Source organism: Neodiprion lecontei, chromosome 5 (genome assembly GCF_021901455.1).
Source record: "Neodiprion lecontei isolate iyNeoLeco1 chromosome 5, iyNeoLeco1.1, whole genome shotgun sequence".
In the NCBI taxonomy this organism is placed as follows: Eukaryota; Metazoa; Arthropoda; class Insecta; order Hymenoptera; family Diprionidae; genus Neodiprion; species Neodiprion lecontei.
This window is the reverse complement of record NC_060264.1, coordinates 22,488,297-22,511,786: the sequence shown is the minus strand read 5'-3', so window position 1 is coordinate 22,511,786 and position 23,490 is coordinate 22,488,297. Positions and strand designations below refer to the sequence as shown.

At 39.3% G+C, this 23,490-nt stretch overlaps 1 protein-coding gene across 3 annotated transcripts in view; it reads right to left on the bottom strand.

Moving 5' to 3' along the window:
• Positions 1-23,490, bottom strand: part of LOC107223117 (protein muscleblind) — a 282,556-nt gene that overhangs the window by 251,201 nt on the left and 7,865 nt on the right. The window contains exons 1-2 of one of the 3 annotated variants that reach the window (XM_046740800.1): positions 10,504-10,938; positions 3,568-3,761 (exon numbers count right to left, since the gene is read on the bottom strand). The gene's annotated coding sequence lies outside the window, so the exon portion shown is untranslated. Of the gene's footprint in view, positions 1-3,567; positions 3,762-4,061; positions 4,263-10,503; positions 10,939-23,490 lie in introns of those variants that run through there. The other 2 variants (XM_046740799.1, XM_046740801.1) reach the window with 2 other exon arrangements.

Below are 23,490 nucleotides of genomic sequence, written 5' to 3'. Positions count from 1 at the left end.
GATGGAAAAGAAAAATTGTCGAGCTCCGGAAGGGACTGACAAAATGTGAAAGAAAAACGAAGAAGGAAGAATAGCTCCTCGTTTTAAACCCATTATATTAATTTTCCCCTCGACTAAACGAGTATCATGAACGCGAAACGAGCCGGCGGACGGGGTCCATATACGGAAAAAGAGATGAAGAGAAAAAATGGGAGATAGAAGGAGAGACGGGGAAAAATAGAGCGAAAGAGAGAGGGAGAGAGAGTTCTACAGTCAATAAGCTTTTCATAAGGGAGATGCTCGGAGGATTTGAAATAGATTTATAGTATAAAACTAAAACGATCGTAATATCGTTTAGCCGCATTTCTGCAAAGTACTACACGTGTGTACAAATCCACGAAGAGGATGATACTAATAGATTTTCAAACCAGTCGACCGTATATTCCGCCCCAAATTTTCATCCCTTATTTGCGCATTTTGTATCGCATCTTACATATAACGATGCTCCTTTCTCCGAATCTCTGGAGATGTTTACCAAAATCAACTATAGATTCTGAGACGAATTAGAGAAAGAAATTATCTTTAAAAACCGAAGTTTTTTAGATTTGTTGAATTGAAAAAAAAAGTTCCCAAAAGTCGTGGAAGATTTTATTCCAAGCTCCAAGATTTAATGATAAAAATTGCAGGGGATGATTATCAGACACTGTTCCGAAACCGATTCGGAAGTTTCAGAGTTGTTTTTAATTGCGGTTGGGTCTCCGGTTCGTTCGTTTAAGGACAAAAAAAAAAGAAAAAAATCCGCATCAACGAAGAAAATAAATTCATAAACTTGGGATGATGAATAGAACCAAGTGTGTGAATAAATTGGTATGAGATTAACGTGACCGAGAATGAGGAAAGGGATGAGAAAGGGCAGACAGGAATAAGCCGACAGGGGTTGACTCGGGCTGTCAGTCAAAGGGCGGCGACGTGGGAGGACGAGAAGCGACCGACATAACCGACTCAAAGCCAAAGGGCCTCAAGCCTGAACCCCGAAGCCCGAAGCTGAGGCCTGAGGCTCGGTGTTTTGGCCCCAACCCCCGATTATACGAGCCTCTGACGCGTGTCGCTTCGATATTTCTCTGTCTCTGCGTGAGGTACGCGTGTAATTCCCGATAGAAATGATCGCCGGAAATGGGGCGAGGATATTGGAGCGTTTAACGTCGAACGAATTAAAAGTTAGGAAACGGGAAAAAGATCATACGATCGAGGGGCTACTCACTTAAGAAATCATTGATCGCGTGATTTCTGATTTCATAATGATTTCTCAAAATTTATAGGAAATCTTGCGGAATCAAAAAATAATCACGCGATTACGAAAATCGCTGGTAATCACTCATCCCCTTTCCAAGCCAACAAGCATTCATAAAACGTCAGTGTTTATTAGGGTGGTCCTTGTTTAGGGTGTTGACAAATTTTTACCGCCCCATCACTGAAATCAATTTTAAATCATTTGAAAAGAGTCGCCAAATTTTTTCAGATTCTTACAGCAAGTCTGAGATAGCCCGCATTGCGATCGAAGTTTCTTATGGAAGTGACACGAGAAAAACTTTTTTTCGCACTATATATTTTATCGTGAAAGTAATAATGTTCCGAAAAATCTGTAACTGCGAGGTTTTAGTCGGCATTAGTGATACTGTGCGAAAAAAATTATACACATCATCGTACGAGGCAATCTAAACCAATTGCACTTCCTCTAAGTAAAAAAAAAGTCAGGTTTCGAGGTTGTGCAATTCGTCTAGATTGCCTGGTACAATGATGTGTATTTTTTCCCGGATAGTAGCACTAATTCTCACCAAAACCTCGCGGTTACAGATTATTTGAAACATTATTACTCTTGCAATAAAATATATACTGAGAAAAAAAGTTTTACCCGTGTTAATTTCCATAAGAAACTTGGATCACAACGCGGACTATCTTAGAGTCGATTTAAAAATCTGAAAAAATTAGGCGATTGTTTTCGAATTATTTGAAGTTGATTTGGGGGATGGTCTGGCAAAAATTCGTCGACACCCTGAATAAGGACCACCCTGATATATATAGATACACTGAGAGAAATTTTTGGTTCCGGTTACCACAATAGAAAAATATAGTTCTAGGTAGAAAATGAAAATTAGTTTTTTAGCTGTTACCGAAAAGTCTAGTATCCGTTACTGTTATTTCTCATTACGATCACTGTTACTGTATTTTCTTGTAATTATTGCGAAAATTTAATGCCTGTGCAACAATAAATTAACGTTAAAGCCTTATTTAACTAAAAAAAGTAGAGTAAACCGAACAAACTGATTTTGAGCTGCAATTACCAAAAAAGGATCGACGATAGCGCAAAATCGTTACGCGAACCTCGTTTTTCGTAATTCCAACAATATTCAAACAGTTTTTTTAACGATACCTGTTTTACTAAATTTTTCAAGTTACCATGACAAACGAAATTTTTCTCAATGTACGTTTTCGATGTCATCTTCTATTACAAGTGAATAAAGTTTAGGTGTTCACGAAAATGTTTACGAGAGATTAAAAAAATTATTCTCATTTCTTTAATAATCTATGTTATTGATTGAGTACCCAAGTATCCCTAATCGTAAATTAATCAACGTTCGTTTCTCGATAATCGGTCAATAAATGATTGTCGCAGGTCATCGCATCGATTCGGCAATCGCGGGAATTGCAATCAAAATCACAAGAAATCGATTCTCCTTTTTCAGGGTTCATTAATTTTGCGAAAATACGTCCGAAAGCTTTTCAAGTCAGATAAACAGTTATACGAGAGTTTTTACGTTATACGAGAATCGGGAAATACACGAAATATGATCGAACATTGAAGCAGAATTAATTATTATCGAGTATTCTATACTTTTCAAAGTTTCAAGGACTCACCTTACTGGATTGCGTGAAAAAGTATCGACAGTATCGGGATGCGAAGGGATGATTGATCCTCAAAAGAAAAAAAAGCTCGACATCTTCTCCTCTCCGCTGTTGGATAAGAGAACTGTCTACCTTCTTCTTCTTCTTCTTCTTCTTCTCCGTAGATTTATTTTTCAGTGCACTTTACACACTTCGATGTGATTAATATTTTGTTTTTATCATCAATCGATGTATTAATTAAATAATCTGCTTTTCTGTTTACCGTTTATTTTTATTTCTATTTAAATTATTATTTTGATTTTTGGAACGACGAGTTTTCAAACTTTGCGCGTTACATCACCGATACGAAAAAATATCGACGAGAACGATTAAAATTATTCAGACCGCGATTTTGTTTTTTTTTTTTTTATATACGAAAAATTTGTTTAATTTAAAGAAATATTCACACCTTTTCTTGCGGTTTTTTTTATTTCAATCTGTGTTTGATATTATATTATTCTGAAAATATGTCATGCAAAATAATTGAAAAAAAAAAATAAATATGCAAGAGAGAAAATGATTAGCTTACAAATTCTACGAGATTACTATATTATACATATATACATATATATACACACACTGATATATATATATATATATATATATATATGTATGTATATGTGTATACATGTTCAATATTCTCACTGTGTGTATAAATGTCCGAAGTTTTGGCAGCTGTCAAAATTAATCGGGCGCAACTTTTTCTTTACTATAATTATTTAGCTCTCGGTTTCTTTTTCTTCGTTTTTGCTGTTCAAATTTTTTACGGTATATTTTGGGAAAGCTCAGCTTTTCGGATTCGTTCCGTCTGTCCAAACGTTTGTCTCACACTGTTCAACCTGAAACACGAATATTTAAAACAAAAAAATAAGATCAAGAGGAAAATAATTGAAAATGAGCTCGGATTTTAAAAATATCTACGGACTTTTTCTATAACCAATAATTTCATTCTTGTCCATGACTCGTTAATTGAACTGTACTAATTGTAAGAAAAAAAGATCACCGGAACGTGAGGAGCCAGAGGAGCGGTACGAGAAAAAAAAATAATTAATCGTCTTTCAGAACGAGTCGTAAAAAGGGTGAAAAAGTTACCCAAAGTGTTATAACATTGACATTGATTCAGTAAACTTCGAGCTTACGATTCAAATCCTGGGGAAGTTTAGACCCGGATCAGCATCAACGTCACGACGGTACTGCACGTTAAGAAAAAAAAAACAACGTTTAACGGTATCGAATTACAAGCAACTCGAAGAATGCTTATTCGATTGGAGCGCGATTGTTTAAGCGATATATTGTTGCCAACTAAACGTACGAATTAGTGCAACAAGATCGAAATCTCTTCGAAGATATTTTCAGGCTTGTTTTTTTTTTTTTTTTTTCCTTTCTTTTTTCTTCGCGTAATTTTCACCCAACTCGTACGGCGTGAAACTTACGACGCACAATAAAAACGCACAAGATTGCAGTTTAGTTTAGAGAACAGCAGCGACAGCAGCAGCGGCGGCGATAACTTTTCCTCTCTCTCTCTCTTTCTGGCTTTCCGGACAATTTATCGCGGTCTATATACTCGTACGCAACGGCTAATTAGTTTTTCTTTTATGCTGGTTTAGTATTTTATATTCTTCGGAGTATATCGTTCGGTTACAATAACCCCAGCGGCACACAATTATACTATTAGTTAAAGAGAAAAAAAAAAAAAAAAATACACGATTAGTGTAAAAGCTCACTCCGTACGATGCAAGCGCATTGAGGACACACGCGTCGGGTCCGGCTAACTGTTTGTAAAATCTATCTTTTTACGGTCGAAACCGATTGTCGCGTGTATACGTCTACGATCGAGAAGTCGGATATCAGTATTCGAAAGCAAATTCGTCGGGGGTGAAAGATCGGTGTGATTATCGTGTTATTTATTTACGAGCGATTGATTACAGCTGTTAATATTATATCGCGACAAGGATGAGCTTATGCGTGAGAGCTTGAGGAAAGCGTTGTTTGTTTGTTTGTTTGTTTGTTTGTTTGTTTTATGCGAGTTTGCGCGCGCGTACGTGTGCGTGTGTGTGTGTGTGTGTGGGGGGTGGGTGGTTGGTTCTTCTTTGGGTTTGGCAAGTGAGGGTGGTTTTAAGCCTTCGGCACGAAACAAACGCAGGGAAGCTATCGAAGCTATCAGCGAAGTGTCGACGAACGACTGGCTGGCTGCTGGCGGCTGGCTAGCTGGCTAGCAGCTTTCAGGCGGAGGGAGGCAGAGGGAAACTGAGGAAACTGAGGAAACCGAGCCGTCGAGCCGGCTGCCTGCACGCCTCGCCCCCCCTTCGCGCCCCGCCTTTCCCCCGCCAACCAGGATCTTTCCCTCCTTCCTTCCTTCCTTCCTTCCTTCCTTTCTCCCTTCCGTGCTTTCGTCCCTTATTCCTCGCTCTCTTTCCGTCTCGCGCCGACGTCGTTCGCTCGCTTGCCCTTCCGCACCTGAGCCGATCTCGTCCCACCTCCACCACCCCCGAATTCAACATTCCCAGCAGGATAACATCCTCTGAGTCATTGCCAAGGTCAAGGCTCGCCGAAAGCTTGAACTTGCGAGCCAAGGCCGGGGGCAGAGACGCGAGATTTTTTTCGCTAGGCTTCGCCTTCTTCTCAAGACCTCGCGGATGATTGCTGGATGATGCTCTTCGACGAGAACCGACGTCCGAGCTTTCATTTTTCGCCAGTTTTATGGTTTTGTATTCTGCTGTCTCACGGACCGTTTAAATTGTAGAGAAAGAAGGAGGGTAGTGAAAAAAATCACGATCACGGACAATGGGATCCAGAATCGTCGCGAAAATCATTGAAATTGACTATGAGGCGTCAATTCCGACGAAATATTACTAGATGTCAAATTTGTAATTCTTATACGTAACTAATGAAAGAAGAAACAGTTTCATCGAATAAAGTTTGCTTTTTATTTCGACGTGCTGCCACCTGCTGCTCATACTATCAACCAAAAACTTGAAGACTTATTTATCAACATAGAAAAGACAAAAACAAAGTTTATGAGTAATCAATGAAGATTTTTATTATTATTAAAATTTATACATTGAATTATGAACTCGGAAAAATAAATATTTTTTTTTTTTACCTGTGTTATTCAAACTATTACTCTTCTCCACTGACTACAACGAATACGTGCAGATGACGATTTTGGATTTTACGTATTATAGATATAATTCGATGTTGGCTGTCACAGAGGGAAAAGATTTTTGTGACGGATGAAGAAGTTTTGTTTTTTTAATTCAAAATGACGTCATCTTTTTCAACGAAACAGTGATTGAAACAATAATTTCGGCTATCGACTACAAAGTCACGTGTGTTTGAATCAAAGAAATATTAATTCGCGTCGTATTTGATTTCCATCTATTTTTTTTTTGTGTGTTTTCAAGAATGCTAGGAAATTCCAGCTGCATGGAAATAAATATACCGATAACGCTACGATGTCCATTTTTCACGACATCTGGAACACTTCTAGAAGAAAGTTCACAGATGATTTGTACATTTACACTGATTGTCAGAACAGTGTAAATTTGTGATAAAATGATTATACATACATATCAGCTTTCAAAGATAATTTACAAAGTTTTCCTAGTGAATTTGCATTACAGTAGAAGGATTAATATTTTTGTTCTTTTTCCTACTTGCTATCAAGTAATCCAAAGGACAGATTTTTTGGGATCCGGAATTCTTTTCGCTGCTGGTGACAGTCAGGGAAACATTCCAAGGGATGACGGCGATTTTTTTATAATGATATGTAATATGAAATTTGTGGAAAATGTAAAAATTAAAATGCATCAACCTTCATAATGTGTCGGCGTATTTTTTTTTTTCTTTTGTTTTTTTTTTTTGAGAAAAGTCATTTTCAAGAAACAGAATGAAACGTGACATTAATTGTTAGGTAATCTTATGTCTTAACCTAATTCGTGAAAACCGAGGTGAAAACAATTTCTCAGAGAATCATTTTTCAAACTGATTTCCAGATGAAACACAACGGTCTTTTGGTGGTGCAAATTGAAAGCGTTTAAAAAAGCGCAAAGCGTGATAGTTATTTTGTATTGCATGATTTTTTTTTTGCGATTTTGAGATGGATCGCGTACGTAAACACAGGACATAAAAATGAAGAAGCTTGTACACCCGCTTGTACACCGATTAAAATTTTTCTATATCACGACTTATCGTGCTACGCTTGGTAAACCGAAGTGGCGAAGTCGACTGAATTTAAGTTAAATACGTGCACCGACAAAAAGACTACCGGAAAGTTTATTTGCCACACTCGTCAACGTTTGCCTTTTTGAATCAATGAAACGTCTTAGTCTCTGGCCAACCGAATGTCTGGTTGAATTAAATACGTAGATTTGATTTGTCCGAAGTGAAACACGATTTTTCTACGAAGTTGAATAACATCAATATTTGTTGCTGTCGTTGAATTTTTTGTCAGGTTCATACGCGAATAGAAATCCAACTCCCACCAGCAGTTCTCCATGAGTGTGTTTTTCTATGTGGGGGAGGGGGGGGAAGTGATCGAGAGTATAAGGGGTTAGGATATTCGACGTTGCGTCTGCAAAGTGAAGCGGTGCATTTAGAGCGCTGGGGGTAGGTAAAAGCGGCGGCGGCGGCGGCGGCGCCAAACTAATTTTCCTGGGAATCGTATTTTCCAGCAAATGCAGTTCGTGTCCGTCCAGTTGTTGGGTTGTTAGGTTGGGTATAATTTGAATTGTGCTCTTCGTTAGCTAGAGTGCCACCGCTGCTACTTGTCCACGGCGTGCAGGCGCCTCTTTGGCTGTGCCAGGGTGCACGTCATTAACAACACCGAACGCTCAGCCGCTGCACCCGACGCAAAATTGTTCGAGGGTGCACTGTGACGAACCCTCGGACAGCGTGAATTCGCGGGGTGAGGGGGTGAGAATTGAAAAGGGTCAGAAAATGGAAGGGCCGAGGTGGGCGAGTTTTCAAAGACGCGGAGGATTTTACAGGATTGTTTTAAACGCGGAAAGGCGAATTGTAGAAATATCGGAAATGTACGAGGTTACGGTACGGAAAATCGGATTGTTAAATCGGTGGGCGAGGGTAAACACGTGGAAGGATTGAAAAATAGAAGGGTCACGAAAGTGAATTTTCTTTATATCGATTCTTTAAATGGGGATACTCGAATTCCGGGAAATGCAAAAGGTCTGAAGTTGATGTGGAGAAAATCAGAATATTAAGTCTTTGGGTGGGGGTGAGGATGTGGAAGGATTAGAATTTTCAAAAACGGTAACATCCATTTTGCAGTAATTTTTAAAATTCGAATTTTAGAAAAGTCAAATCGTAGATAGTCGATACAGAAAACCAGAATATTAAATCTTTGGGTAGAGATTGAAAGTATAAAAGGATTGGAAAATGAAAATGGTCAAAACGGCCAATTTTTAAAAGATGCGAGACGTTATGTTATAGAATATTCAATATGCACAATTTCGAAATATTAGAAACACTAATTATGAATGAATGTAGAAAGGCAAAGCCTGAAAATCCAAAACACAGAATCGTCAAATTCTAACGTTTTGGTTTTCATCACTTGAACTTTCTACTTTCATATAGAAATCGTCTTTTTACTTTTCAAAAATTCTGTAAAATAGATTCCACGCCTTAGAAAACTCTATATCGTGACCATTCTATTTTCTAATTTTCCTACACTTTTACTCTCAAACCAAATTCTAATTTTTCGTCGCAAAAAAGTCTCCGGATTCTTCCCACAACTTTACCGAGATTCGTCACGGCTGCTGGTTACTCATCGCCATTTACTGTCAGAGGAGAACTTCAATGACTCAGAGTAATCACTGAGAAGCGTATTGCGTCGTACGACCCTTACTGCTATTTTCTATGTCTCTTCTATTCGTTTCTTATCCCAGATTCCAAGAAACGAATTTCGTTCCTCAGCTTTGACTGCGCAGTTTTTCTGTCCGATTACGCGAAATGAGAATTTACCCAATGGAATGAAAAGCAAGAACTATCAATGGGATGAAAAAATGATGAAACGGTAGAATCGCCGCCCATTAGATGATTTGTAATTCCGAATTTCTAAGAACCGCAGGACACTGATTCGTAGAATTTTTAAGTGTACGAAGACGAACCTTAAAAAAGTGGCAAAATGGAAAGGCGAATAGATAGAATCGTTAATGTGAATGCTGAAAATTTAATTTTTGCAAAAAATACGGAAAGATTGGAGAATATGTGGGACGCAATGTGAGATTTTCAAAAAGCTGAAAACATATTTTATAGGATTTTTAATATACAGAAAAGTCGAAGCGTAGAAAGGTCCAAGTATATCAATGAATAAGAATTTAGCGAAATTCTGACGATTCTCCATTCTGGTTTTCTAAACTGAGCCTGTATAAATTTTCACTTCGCTTATATAATTCAACTTTTCTTCATATTAAAAATTCTATCAAATAAATTTACGCGTCTACACAAATGCTATATTCCAACTCTCATATTTACCTCCACAAAAAATACAAGAGAATAAAAAAATTTTTACGGATCTCCGAATTGGTTTCGTATATTTTTACCTCGACTTTTACCCTGCTAAATTTTCAAATACCATGAATCAGATTTTCGCATCTTTGACCGTTTAGTACTGTGATCGTTTCACTATGTGAAGATTCTACATTTTGATTCCCGACCAAAAAACTTGTTCGTCAACCGTTCTCCGAAATGGAAAGTGACCAAGTCCGTCTGAAAAATCATTTGCAGTAAATCCGGAAACCTATACGATGCGGTAATCGAATTAATCGAATTTTAATAAAAAAATAAAAATCAACGATTTCGACTTTCGTTCGAAAATTACGTTAACCGACCAACCAAGAGATCATTAACAGAAAGCACAAGTAGTTCGGTCAGTTGCCGCGCCTGTAATAGTTGGAGGCCTATGAGGTACGTATAACGTACGGCTGTTACATTGATATTCGAAGCCCCTCTCTGCTGCAGAGTTATATCCACACTCCACAGGTTTCTTCCTGTGTACCTCGCCTTGTGCGTTATACGTACAGAACTCCATGACCGGCCAAAGAAGGAAGAACAACAACATACCAGCTGTGTTTTGTTTATAATTCTCCATCTTTCGGTGTTTCCAATTACCGACATTGATTCACCCGTGTATGTACTTCAAAGTTATCGATATCCGAAAAATCATTGCACATTGCGTCGACAAATTTTTTGTTCATGTATTTATTGCTCGGCTGAGTGAGGCTGACTTTTGTCCCGGGAGGTTGTTTCATGGATACAAAAACTGCAGGTTTTATTTACCGGAGGTTAAAGTGAATCGATAAACAACTCGAAAAGAATGAAAATTAACAAACGATAATTATTATTAAATACACACAACGGTTGTTCGTCGAATGTAACAAGTCAAATATCGTTCAAGAAACGGATCTAAAATAATCTTTACGATCTGTCGTTCCAATTTTGGCAACTACACAATTCATTCTAACCAAATATCAAATTTGTTTATGACCAGCTTCGTTCATGTTCCGAATAACAAAGATTGAAGCAAAAAAAAAAAATGTAAAAAATTGCATCTCGTCAACTTACGAAGAATTCCAGAAGCTAGAAGCACTCGAAGGCAGGAAAGAAGCTCCGGGTAGATATCCACAGATGAAAAACACGAACACGGTAAGGTGAAAACGGAAAACAAAAAAACTGCAGGCACACAACGCGAAGAAAAAACTTCACAGCACTAAACACACGCGAACAAACAATTAACGACTACAATTAATAATGCGAACACCAGGGAAGTGACAAATGAAACAGTGAACCGAGGGTGTGAAGACCAGAAAACGCGATAAAGTCCAAGCACGATGATGTCGAAGCCGTGGAGAAGCAAGAACGGGGCAACAAGAGGCTGCAGCGAGCGACGTGCGACGCGGTCAAGCGGTAACTGAATAATTATCGAAACAAACAATTAGACGGCCTGGTCGAGGTTGCCAGGTAACAGCTTCGATGCCCGATGATCGACTCCGGCATCGATTGATCCATCCGTTTCACATTTGAATAGGTAACTACGCTGCGGGCGATACATTGTATCGGCAAAATTACCAACGGAGAGCAAATTCTTACAACATGAAATGAAAATATTATGATCCTCGAGGTTTGAGAGACTGATTTGTTTGTGATGAATTCGTGACCAGGGGAATAGACAGGGAGAAAATTGATCGATGCTGGTCAAAGTGTCGTATTTTTTTTGTAGTGAATCAATAAATATCACACTTTGACCAGCATCCACGAATTTTCTCCCTGACTGATACGTTTGTTTACATTTGATTCCCAACTCAGGATCCGTCGGATTTTTGTTTTTTTTTTTCTCATTTACGAACAACGAAACGAAGAAAATAATAATTACTACAAACAAATAATGATCCGAAGAAATGTGATGAAATAAAATGAAACGAATCGTGGAAACTAAAACATTTATCATACGACAGCTTCAAAATTAGAGGTAACTTTGAAAAAGCAGCATGATCGATCTAAATTTGACTTCTTCTTTGAGAAAATACCTCAAATTTTTGTGGCCTTGCTTTTCGCTTTAGTTTGTTGGTTTAAAAATTTTTCATTGTAAGTAAGGAGATGTTTGCTACAATATTTTTATCTGTTTCTCGTATTTCACGCTACTTATGCCGGACTGATCGTCAGTTAGCCTCGTGCAACACGTCTGCCCCTTATTGATAGACAACTTGGCGAGCGTTAGTGCGAGTACTGCTGCCTCGCGAGGCGGTTTGACTGCCTATAAAGCGTCCAGACATGCGCCAAGGAATAAAATGAAATGAGTCTAGAAACTATAAGTAATTTATAACTGATGAGGAATTCTACTTGACGAAATGAGCATGGTGTTCAGACTGTTTCGTAATTTGCTTCAGACGTCGGAGCTCAAAAAAATCATTCCGTCTTTTTTTTCTCTTTATTTATAGTACACCCTGTGCGTCTGACGTTTTTTTTTATTCTGATATGAATTTTTTGTAACCTTTTTAAGGCAAGAGAATAATCTTGTCACGTTAGTATTTGATTGAAGAAGAACTGCACCTTCAAGTACGGTTTTTGATATATTGCCATATTTAGTAGCATTGCTCGTCTCATCTCAGTGAATATCGCTTTAAATAAATTCAAACTTGTACAGAACACTCATTTTGGCACTGGTCATTTTCTTCAATTTTTTTTTTCAACTTCCGTAGAAGCATGATTGTTGAATTTTGATTGAATACATTAAATTTATTTTTAATTAATATTATCGTATTATTTCTTCATTATTACTTGATCCAATTAATTGCCTTGAAAGCTTATCCGAGCATATCCATGGATTAAAACATATATAATTTGGTAACAGTCGTCAATGAACTTCCTGCCTAACCCGACGGAAAAATTCTGTTATGTATCTGTAGAATGAGGTTCTAATGAAAAAAACTTCAAATTTATACAAAACTGTTCACTAAAGGTGGCTCGTATTCTACTTTCCATTGGATGTCGGAACCACCTGAAAGCTGTTACTCCCTTCAGTCTTCTCTCTCCTATACAGAGTTTTTTTCATTTAGTTTTGTATTTCGATAGCTTTTCTACGAAAAGATGCAAAATTTATGAGGTCTGAATTTGATAAACGAATAATTGCACCTCGAAATGTAGTTTTTGAAAAATTTTCATATTTAGCAGCATTATCCGCCTTAACTCCGTGAATTTTTCTCCAAATCGCTTCAAACTTGGACACGAGCTTTACTTTCGCCCGGCGAACAAACCCGTAAAAACTTATCTGAGTACATTCACGGATAAAGAAGTGTATAATTTGGGCTACAGCTAATAAACCAACCATCTGTGTAACCCAAAGAGAACAGCGAAAGATACTTCAAATTTATACAAAAATGGACGGAAAAAACGGCTCATATGCTACCTTCCGCTGGATTTCCGGGCGGCTTGGGGGGCTGCCACACGTCTATATACGCTCCCCTCCCCCGCCCCACGCTACTCACCTTATACCTACGTATCCGCACTAAAACCGCCCGCGCGCGGGACGGTTTAATAAGCAAAGTTTTGAGGATGAGTGTGCCTCGGTGTACCTGCCTGCAGTAACCAGGATTTCCCCCTCCACCCCTCCGCGGCCATTTACCCATCTCCTCCCCCCCTCGCTCCGCGAGTAAAATTTTCTGCTCTTACTTCCCCGGCACTCTCGTAATTCTCTTCGTCTTTCTCCTTTACTAGCACGAATGGTCTTTTTCCAAATAATTTCTTTGGACCCCCCCGCTGTTGTAGTTCAAATTTCGAAAAAACCATTTTCAGTTTCTTCAGCGCTATTGCATGAGCGCAAAAACATACCGATGTGACATCACGAACCTAGATATATGTGTTGCAACAGTACCGGGCTGATATCGTTACAGTCACGGCATCCCCTATAGGGATGATTGATTAATCTATTGCGTACTTATTTATAGCCGCGGTAATTAATAATGATTCTCGGAATCTACGGAGTTATATTAACAAAGAGAGTCAAGTGTCCCTGTGGTAGGATCGAGTCGGCAAAATGACCGTTGGAGTTAAACTTTGAAGAGAATAAATTATACATCATTGGTGATATTGTTATTAAAATTATTTTCTTGTAATTCACACTTCGAATGAATTTTTAATCCCCTCTTCCATAGTCACATTTATTGATGGAATATCTATAGCTTTGAAACAGTTCCATAGATTGGAGGATTCAAAAAATTGCTTTTTTTACAAAGCGATGTCGCTGGAAGTTTTTTTTTTTTTTTTATCTCTACTCCCTTCTATCCCCTCCTTTGCCATTACCTACATAATGTATGTTCATACACACGAAACCGTGCAGTACATGAAATCGCTTGTGTATTTTATGTATGGCATTGGTTTCTCTTTATAAAGCGCGCTCGTCTGCAAGAGACCGCGAAAAAGATGGCATATAATGTGATTCCGCAGCGATTTGTTGGCGAGGGGGAGATGAAAAAGGGGTTCACGGAAGCACGATAGAAACGACGGTTTATGGTATATTTATGCATTGATCGGTTAACTCTAACTTCTTGTAGGTATATATAAAATATACACGCGAGTACATACACATAATACATGCGTCCGTCTACCTGTATACATCATGTGCCATTACCGAAATATAATGTACACATAACCACATTCCGCGAGCGAAAGAACAACCTTATTTTTGCCAACGTTCTGTCACACTTGGTATATGTCTGTGATATGTGTCTTAATATGTTATACCTATGCACGATAATACTCGATAGAAGAGAATTGACAGTGCAAATATTTCCTTCCTAAATTGTTTAAAAATTCTAAATCCAAAACCACAAGATAATAAAATAGATTGGTAGACGAATTTTTTTTTCTTAACGTCGACTTTTCCTTGGAAACCTTTTTTTACACCTATGATGTGTAAAAGACTAGGTATATTTAACCAAAAATAGACCAATCGTGCAATAATTTCTTCTGGTTCTTCTTCTCGTTCTTTTAATTTTTTTAGTATTTCTGGTTTCGTTCAAGAAGTTGCAGATAAAATTTTAGCGGTTCCAGGATAACCTCGGTGAGTCAGCTAACGTCGGGGGAAAATTTGAAACCCTTGGGTAACGCGGGGAGAGAGCGTATATGCGCGAGTAAAGCAGGGCGTGACTTTATCCTACTGTTGCTAGGAGGAGATGCGAGGAGGATCCAAACCTGAACCCAAACCCCGGACTCCCGGCTATCATGAATTATTTTCTTATATTTTTGGGCGGGGTGGTGGTTGGATGGCGCTGGTTTTCGGGACAATTTGACCGGTCATTCCAAGGGTCCTTATTGGATGGACCATTTGGTCGGTTCATGAATTATTTCGCAATCAATTTGTATTCCGTCAGACGAAGCTCGAAGGATACCTACGCAACACACGCTACGTACCCCCGAACCCCCGGTGCACGGGCCGTTGGGGTGGCGCAATTTTCGCGGGATTTTACGACTCGCGCTTTTAGAGAGGCGGAATTGCTCCGAGAACTACGATATTACAACGGAGCCTACTGCCGGAAACACACAAAGTGAAAAGCGAGAAAACGGCAAGGAGGAACCCGGGAACCAGAGGTGGAAAATGAGAACATCAAACTGTCGTTTGACGTAAAAAGCAGCAATCTTAGGGTACGAATTGTTTACGAAGAAATTAAAAACGCGATATTCAATTCGTTTCCAAAACGGTTACAACTCGGCGAGACGATTCCTGGTTGGAAATGAAGTGGAAATTTATTTTGCGCGAACTTTGTAGAACGGTCAGTTTTCAAATGAGAACGAATAGAAGCTTGGACCAATTGGCGCGCGGAGAGCAAAGCGTAACGGTTTTGAGGGTGGCGGTGATTGGCCGGTGAGAAGAAGCTCGATAATTCAAAAACAGTTGGACGTACCAAATCGGCGTTGAAGAAGTTTCTTCTCGGTTTTAAACGGGTAAACCAACCACGCCAACGACGTCACCGTACGGGAATAAATAACTCTCTCCTTCTCTTTCATTAGCGCATTTGTTTTGTCCCGGTTTTTTCTGCTCTCTGTTTAATTTGCCGTCGGGGTCGTTTCCGGGCCGCTCGGGTCTGCTTCGCTCCTTCGGAGTGGCTCCGGCTCTCCGTCGCCCCCCGTTAATTCGCATAAACAAGCCACCTAGCCGACCGACCGACCACTGTCTAATTGCATTCTCTCTCCGCTCTACGCCACCCGCTCTCCTCGTGCATCCCATTCGCTTCTCCGTTCTCGCCCAAGTCTTTCCGTCGACCCACCAGACCCCAGACCCCGGTTACTGGCTGCCACGCGGCCGCCGATCGAAGGCTCAGGCGTCCGCGCGGCGCCAGTGCTCGACATCCCGGCGCCAACGCAAAATCACCCCTAGGGCAACTCGGTGTATGAATATATGTATAGCCAAATGTGGGAACCGATCGGTCCGTTTCTTTTCTTCAGTTTTATTCCTATTTTCGATTTTTTTCGAATAAAATCTACCTCATACCAAGTTTTTCGTTCACATTTTGAATAAAAAAAAAAATCATCCATATGTGAATCCGTTTTTCAAAATTTTTTTTCACGGGAACCTGCGTTCAGTCAGTTTTCATTGTGATTTTGAGTTATCTTCTAACAATAATATACCTCTAACTAAGGTTTAGATTTACACTCGGGGCAAATTTTTCATATTCGGTAGCGTTATTTGAAACGTATTTTTTCTCCTAATCCTGATCAACCCTCTCGAAAATTTTCAAACATTCTAGAGTACGATAAAATTTGGCCCTATCTTTTCTTTTTCTTCTCTGTATTTAAAAGCAACCCCTTCGCGAGCTTTCGAATAATTTCGAAACTCGCAATTTTTAATAATTTTTATAATTTCGCATCGCATTTCTTTGTTCCAGAGCTTTCTACAAACTTTTTGGTGAAAATATACATGTATATATATATATACATTCTACATGGAATAGTGAAAGTCTAACAAGGGCAAATAAATATTCACGATGGCGGTGTAAGTTCGTTAGCCCCGATGACTAAAGTATACAGATAAGACTCGTGTATTTGCTTTCAGGACTGAAAGCTATTCCCATAGCAATCTGTACCCGTAATAGCATCCTAATGAAATTAGACACCCTTTAGCCTGATACACCACCCGCCTACACAAACCCTGCAGTCTCCTTGACTCCGGAATTGCGTATATAAGAAACGATGCGTTGTGCGTTCACATTTTTATTTATTTATGTGTGTTTTTTTTCATATTATTCCGTTTTTCTACTTGCACTACGGGATGACTCACCCTTAATTGCAACGACGTTCTTTGACGTCATTTAAAAATTATTTGGTTCAATTCAGGTAGCATTTTTGTAAAGAAAATTAATAGTACATAAATGTACGAACTGGAAATGTTTTTTTCGTTATTTTATCACTTGATCGAAAGAATTCCATTATACAATCGAGATAAAGAATTTATATTAAGCAAAAGAAGAAGAAGAAGAAGAAGAAGAAGAAGAATCTATTAGTAACATAAAATCTGGGTAGAAAAGGGGGAAAACACCGTCGAAAAAACAACTATTTACAAGATGTTTGCGGGGGCGACGGAATGGCAAGGAGTGTATAGGATCGAGACGAAGCTGGAACCCCGTGTGTCGTCGTCCTCATTCTCTCACCCTACCCGCCGTATTCTTATCCTCCCGGCAGCACGAGGCTACGATCGAATTACGCTTTTGCGATCCAAATAAAGTTTGATGAATTCCCGTTATCCCGACACCGCAAATTGCCTCACTCGAAGGCAGGCGAGGCGGCAAGGATACCGGCTTCGTTTCACCACTCGCTTGACGTTCACCTAACACACACACACACACACACACAAAATGAACGTTGTTTGGCGCTTTCGAAGTCCCCGCCGCGTTATTCCCACCCCTAAAAACGTCTCAGAGGATAAGCTTTGATCAGCGGGGGTGTAATTGTTTCCTCTTTTCGTTCTTCATCTTGTTAACTCTGGAAGGACACACTGACTTTACTTTTCTGTTTTTTTTTTTTTTTTCAGTCCAAACACGATTTGGGATTAAAGGGATCTTGAGTCTGCGATCAGCTTGAAAAATCTTACGAACAGGAACTTGATATCGCAAATGGCAGAAAGTGTGAACGAAGCTAGAAATAAGCTTTATGATACGGAAAAAATTCTAAACACTGTAATTCCATTGCGAACAGGTCGTTATAATAACAACGTTGGAGAAATCAAATTATTCTACTGTTTTTTTTTTTTTTGTTTTCCTGTTCCTGACACGTTCGTTATTACGAAAAACTTGTCGAAAAATAGTTGATTTCACTCAGAAACGAATTCCTCACAAGCTCCCTCAGAATAGAATGAGAAAGGTCGACCAGCACCCGTAAAAACCCATCGAGATGCTTCTCACTTTTCCATGAGAGGGGAAAAAAAATGTGAGAATTCAAATCTAAACACGACTGAATTTTCTATGAGAACCATGAAGCTCGTATACTTCGAGACGAACTAGAAGCTCGTCGACGACTTTGACGGGAGCGTCGAGGAGGCGGAAGACTCGACACGTCGTAAACGGTGGAATCGTCCCCGGTCCATTACAAAACAATATTTGGCACTCCGCATCCTGCACTAGAGTCTCGCCCACCCCTCTCGTTCAGTGTATGTACGCACAACCTGGTTCCGGGACTCACCCTCGACCCCCGGGTGGCAGCTCGCAAGGGTTTATGACTTTCTTATTACGCCCGCCCCCGAGAATACCTTCCGGCACTCCAAGCCCGTCTCTCTCTCTCTCTCTCTCCTTTCCCTCCGTCTCTCTTTCGTCCTATTTCTATTCTCCCCGCTCCATCTTCCCCTATTTTATTCCGATTTCTATTCGCGTTCTTCTATGTCTCTCTTCCTCTCTTCTGCCTCTCTCCGCAGTATTTTATAGGTACACCTGATGAAATCAAGAAACTGAACACTCGAGTACGCATGCGCCAAATTTTTTCTCAGTTTAGATAGTTTGGAAACTCTATTCGGTTGCTTAATACGCGCGAACGTTTTCAGGTTAGGTTTACTTCGACGCAGAACCGTCACATTTCTCTCAACGCAACATAACCTTGAAAGATTTGTAAATTTTGACAGGTTGGCGTCCGGCCCATAAAACAAGTTGGCCAACCTGACAAACGGACGAGGAACTCGGTGCGAGTGAATCGAATCTACCAATGAAATCGCATGATTTCGCGCATGCGCACATTTGCGTCTAGAAATTTCCGACACTGTCGCGATTCTAATAAACGTACTATTTTTCTCTCTGTTTCTATTTGATACTCCACCTTTTTTGCTTGTACATAACGTAATACACACTTTTCTAACTCCGTCATTGCTCGCTTAAGGACACGGAGAACCAATCAAACCGCGTGCGCCGGTCCCAGATCCCTAATGCCTATTTATTGTGACAGAAGGGGGCGATGTTATACTCGCTACTTGGGCTTCGAGACTGTCTTGCATATACCTATAAACTTACAAAATATATGTCTACACGATCGAATTTTCTTTATGGCTAGGTACAGATGTATTACACGTGTCGTGTATAGGTATACAATACCTATATTTATGTAAATTCGTAGCTCTCGTTCACCGCACGAGCCGCAGGTGTGACCCTTATACGCATGCATATCTACCGCAGTGCCAGGGGCAGAGACAATTATTTTTTCAATCGATCTCCTTGTATTTTTGTTCCGCATACATTGCCATGATTTTTTAGTGTTCTTCAAATTTAAGGACAATTCGAATCACAAATTACATGCGTAATTTTAGATTTCGTGCAGTGTTTGATAATGTTGAAAAATTGTAATTAGATGAAATCGAGACGTAAATTTTTTGCAAAAATTTTAGATGATCGGTTCAGCCATATTTATTAATTGTAATTTGTATATTGTTCAGCTTCAAGTGAGAAATAAAATTTCGTGATTGGTATTTCACGTACCTCCAATGACAAAATAAAAATGCAATATGTATTTTGCGTACTACCAATTGCAAATTACGAATATGATTTATGTAATCTGTACTACATCCGATTACAAATTATACAAAAATATGATTTTTATTTCAAGTGTCCTGTTACTATTTTTCCCTTGCTGTTACCTCCAATTATTTTACTTTCGACTCGATTACAAACTTTGTTTGTGATTCGTACTTTGTAATTGTCTGATTGCAATTTCGTCGATCACTGTTGTAAAGTTCTGATCGAAGTGAAGTGAGTCACTGCGCGCAGCCGGTACGAAAAGGGTCGAGAGAACGCGAATAACTCGATCTCCCACCTTCTCCTTGCACCACCACCGGATACATTACGAACATAGGGAGAAAAAATTGTCGTTGACTCAGCTACGAAGGTTAGTCACCCAATCGCGATGCGATGACGTTACATCCCCGATTCCAGGTAAAATTCTGACGCATGTGTCACGCACGCGTGTGTTTTTCTGCACGCGCAAAATTTAGGGGTGCGTAATCACCCGCCGACGGAATAACTGCAATTACGCGATTGATTACGGAAAATTTGAAACAGACGTTTTGAAATCGGACAGCTCGCGCCTAATTGGACGATTACGATGCTCGCCGCATCTGCTCTGTTGAAAAGTGCGCCAGGACATCCAGGAAATATGATATTACAAACCCATGTCTTACGGAGGCTCCTTTTAATTTGGTTAACGAATCCTGCAAGACAATAGATGAACAAGGATGTCTTCTTTTTGGGCAGAGGATATCACGAAAAATGAGAACCACGAGTATACAAAATAGTTTTCACCAAAGCTAACTGTTTAACTTTACTTCGACAAAGCAAGCTGTTGTTGAACCAAGCCAAAACATTGATCAACTGCTACGAAATTGCATTTTCACCCAGTTATTCAAACAGCGATTTTTTTATCCAATTTTGTCTTCTTAAAAGTTGAATTATTTCATTAAATATTTTTAATATTCTTTTTTTTTCCCATTTTATTATACAAATCCGTGAGTTGAAGCGAATCGGAATCTCACAAAATTAGCGAGCTAGAAGTTCATTGAACCGGGTTTAGTCTACCCTTTCCCAATATTCCATCAAAGGATTCCCCGACTATTTTCTTTCCTGTACCCGTACCCGTTCAACGTTCCTGCCTCTTTTCCAGCTTCCCTCCTGCATTCTCCTCCGTCGAAAAGCATTTTCATCGAAAACTCCCTTGTTCCGGGCTAGATGAACCAATATTCCATAACAGTGAGTCGGATTCCAGATTAACGGAATAGCACAATGAAGATATTATTGGGAAGATGAAGTGGGAGCAAAAAATCCGATCAAGTATTGTCAAAATTATAGGTACAATTTTATTCCGAAGCTTCAATATCGCGAATGAAAATTTGCACGACCATGATTCGTGCTTCGGGGTTCAAATGAGAAAGAAAAATAAAAAGCAATAGAAAAAAAAAAATACCAAGAACTTTCCCGAGGAAATGTGTCTAATATCACTTCGCGTATGGATGAGGCATGAAATGGTTGAGGTACAAAATGGTAACGCGGGACAGCATGCCGGTATTACTAGTGCAGGATCGAATTCATTCATATGGTAATTTTGAACCATGCTATTGGCTCGCGCCCGATCTTGTATGTAGAAGCTGAGGGGTGAAGACGAACAAAGAGAGGCAGAGATAGACAGATAGGCAGAATCGTTATTAATCCATCCTCTCTCTGTTTGAGGGTGGTTTATTTATTTTTTTCTTATCTCGACGTCTGAAATTTTTTTTCGTAGTTTTTACATAGCCTACATTTTATCAAATTTAAATGGGACCGCTGAAGCGGAGGCAGAAGTAGAAGAGAAGAAAAAACACTCGTGAACGGAAGTGCAACTAACCGGTGAAAAATTGCATGTAGATATCGTTCGTTAGATATCAGACGTTCGGATTATTTCCTGCTGAAATGCGACTTTTTTTTTGTGGAGAGAGTATATTAAATCAAAAACCAAAAAATCTCACGTCAAAACAAAGGCTTGGGTCCGATGAATTGTATTGTAGATTATTAATCAATGGAAATTCATATTCGGGAATGACTGAATATCTACTTTTTCTGAAAATAAATTCTCACCGAAAACATTTTCCCTTCGAGTAACAGAATTACAAAATTTTTCTCACTCGATAAGAATCAGAGCAGCATATTCGAATGAGAAACTTACGAGAAAAATCATTCCCTCGTGTCTTTGTTTCTCATCAAACTAAAATTGTTATCCAAAAGCTCAAGCTTACCTTTAACTTATCGAACTTTTTTTTAGCATCAATTTTGTGAATCGCGTCATGAAATTATTCATGATGATAATTACCCAGCGCGACTGAATACAGATCTGCATTATTACTTTATTTTTTTTTTTTATTTCGTTCCTATCTTGACTCGTCAAAGTTGGCTAAGAGCTTGGGGTGCGTGGCTTAACTTCTGGTGACAGCGGTGGGATGCAAATTTCATTTCGAGAGGTCAAAGATGTAGCCACGACTGGGTAAGAATTAGCGAAGAAGAGAACGAGAGGCGGGAAGATGAGAAGGGCAAAGACGTCATCCTCGGTGGTCCAGGCGCGGGGGTGTGACGAGGGGCTGGAGCCATTGGAAGATATGGTGCTCTTCTGAATTCATAGCATCAGGCACTTTCACCACCCCTAAAACTAATTTCGCCGGCTGTTCAATTATCTTTTCTCGATGGGCACGCGGCTAGCGTCGTGCTTTCGTTCTCTTCAACCCCCGATTCCGCAGCGCGGTGCGCGTTTGCGGAATATAATGACCGCCGACGAATTAAATATTCATAATTTGATTGAACTAATTAAGGCCTGACACTGCGAAGCCGCGGTAAGAAAATTCTTTCCCTTTCTTTCTTTGGGGGGAGGGAGGGGGGAATGAATATTTCTTCTTTTTTTTTTTTTTTTTTTTACTCTCCGTTCGCTCTTTGCCCCCTTCTCCAAAATGGCGCCGAGACGCTTCATTTCCTGCCTCAAAAACCAACTACGTACAGGTATTTGTACGTATATAGCTGTGCATGTATATTTGAGTGTATTGTACACGTGTATAATGTAGCCAAGCCTTCTTGCATATTACTAGAGCCTGAAGCCATTCTCGCCACGCAGAATTGACTGTTAAAATTTTATATTTATCAGTTTTCATTTCATGTTTTTTTTTTTTCACCCACGCCTTCGTTCTACATTTTTTCTTTTCCTCTGTTTTTCCCTTTTTCTCCTCGAGTTGTATCTACCAGGAGAATCTTCCCGCCTCGTTGCGTCTTTCCTTGATTAAGAATGTTAATGTATTATTCAATATTAATACACGCACGTTGCGCAACCAACCCTCGACCTTATCTTTTTTTTATTTTCACTGAAATTGGAGCATACATATGTATGCCTTCACGTAATTTCACAATATCTTGGATAGATTTTTTCTTGGTTTCTTCTTCGATATTACAGGGATAAATTAATCTTTAAAAATCTACATTTTTTCACCCCAACGTTGATACGAAATATTTCATTCCCTCCTTCGTAACAAACAACGATACGTGTTTATTTATTTATTTTTTTTTTCAATAGTTTTTCAGCATATGTTTTTCTGCTTTTTTACGCCCCGTAGAAGGAGAAATAAAACTCGAATAAAAATGAGAACGTTGCGAATTGTAGTGAGAGAAATAATGACGATATAAAACTTTGTAACCATAAGACAAAAACCACATTGAACCAAACTCTCTTCACCGTTTTATCTACCGAATAATTTGCAGCTTTTACGAGTATAGTATTATGAAATAAATGATTGCTTAGAAGTTGTTAAACAACTTCTCCTCAGTTGTTCCCTTTTTTTCAAGCTGTTTTTCACTGTTTTCATCTATGCTTTTTGCAATAATACCAAAGCCATTCCTGGACCATCAACTGTGCATCGCGCTCGAAGAGAATCATGCGATGAATCACCGCCGGTCAAAAAGCGCTGTAGGAAAGATGGGGGATGCTGGACGGGTGGGACGAGGTTCAAAAACAGGATTGGCAAAGGTGAAAAGGGTGAGTAGCGAGGGCGGAGGATACCGGTAAGAGTAAAGTATAAAAGGG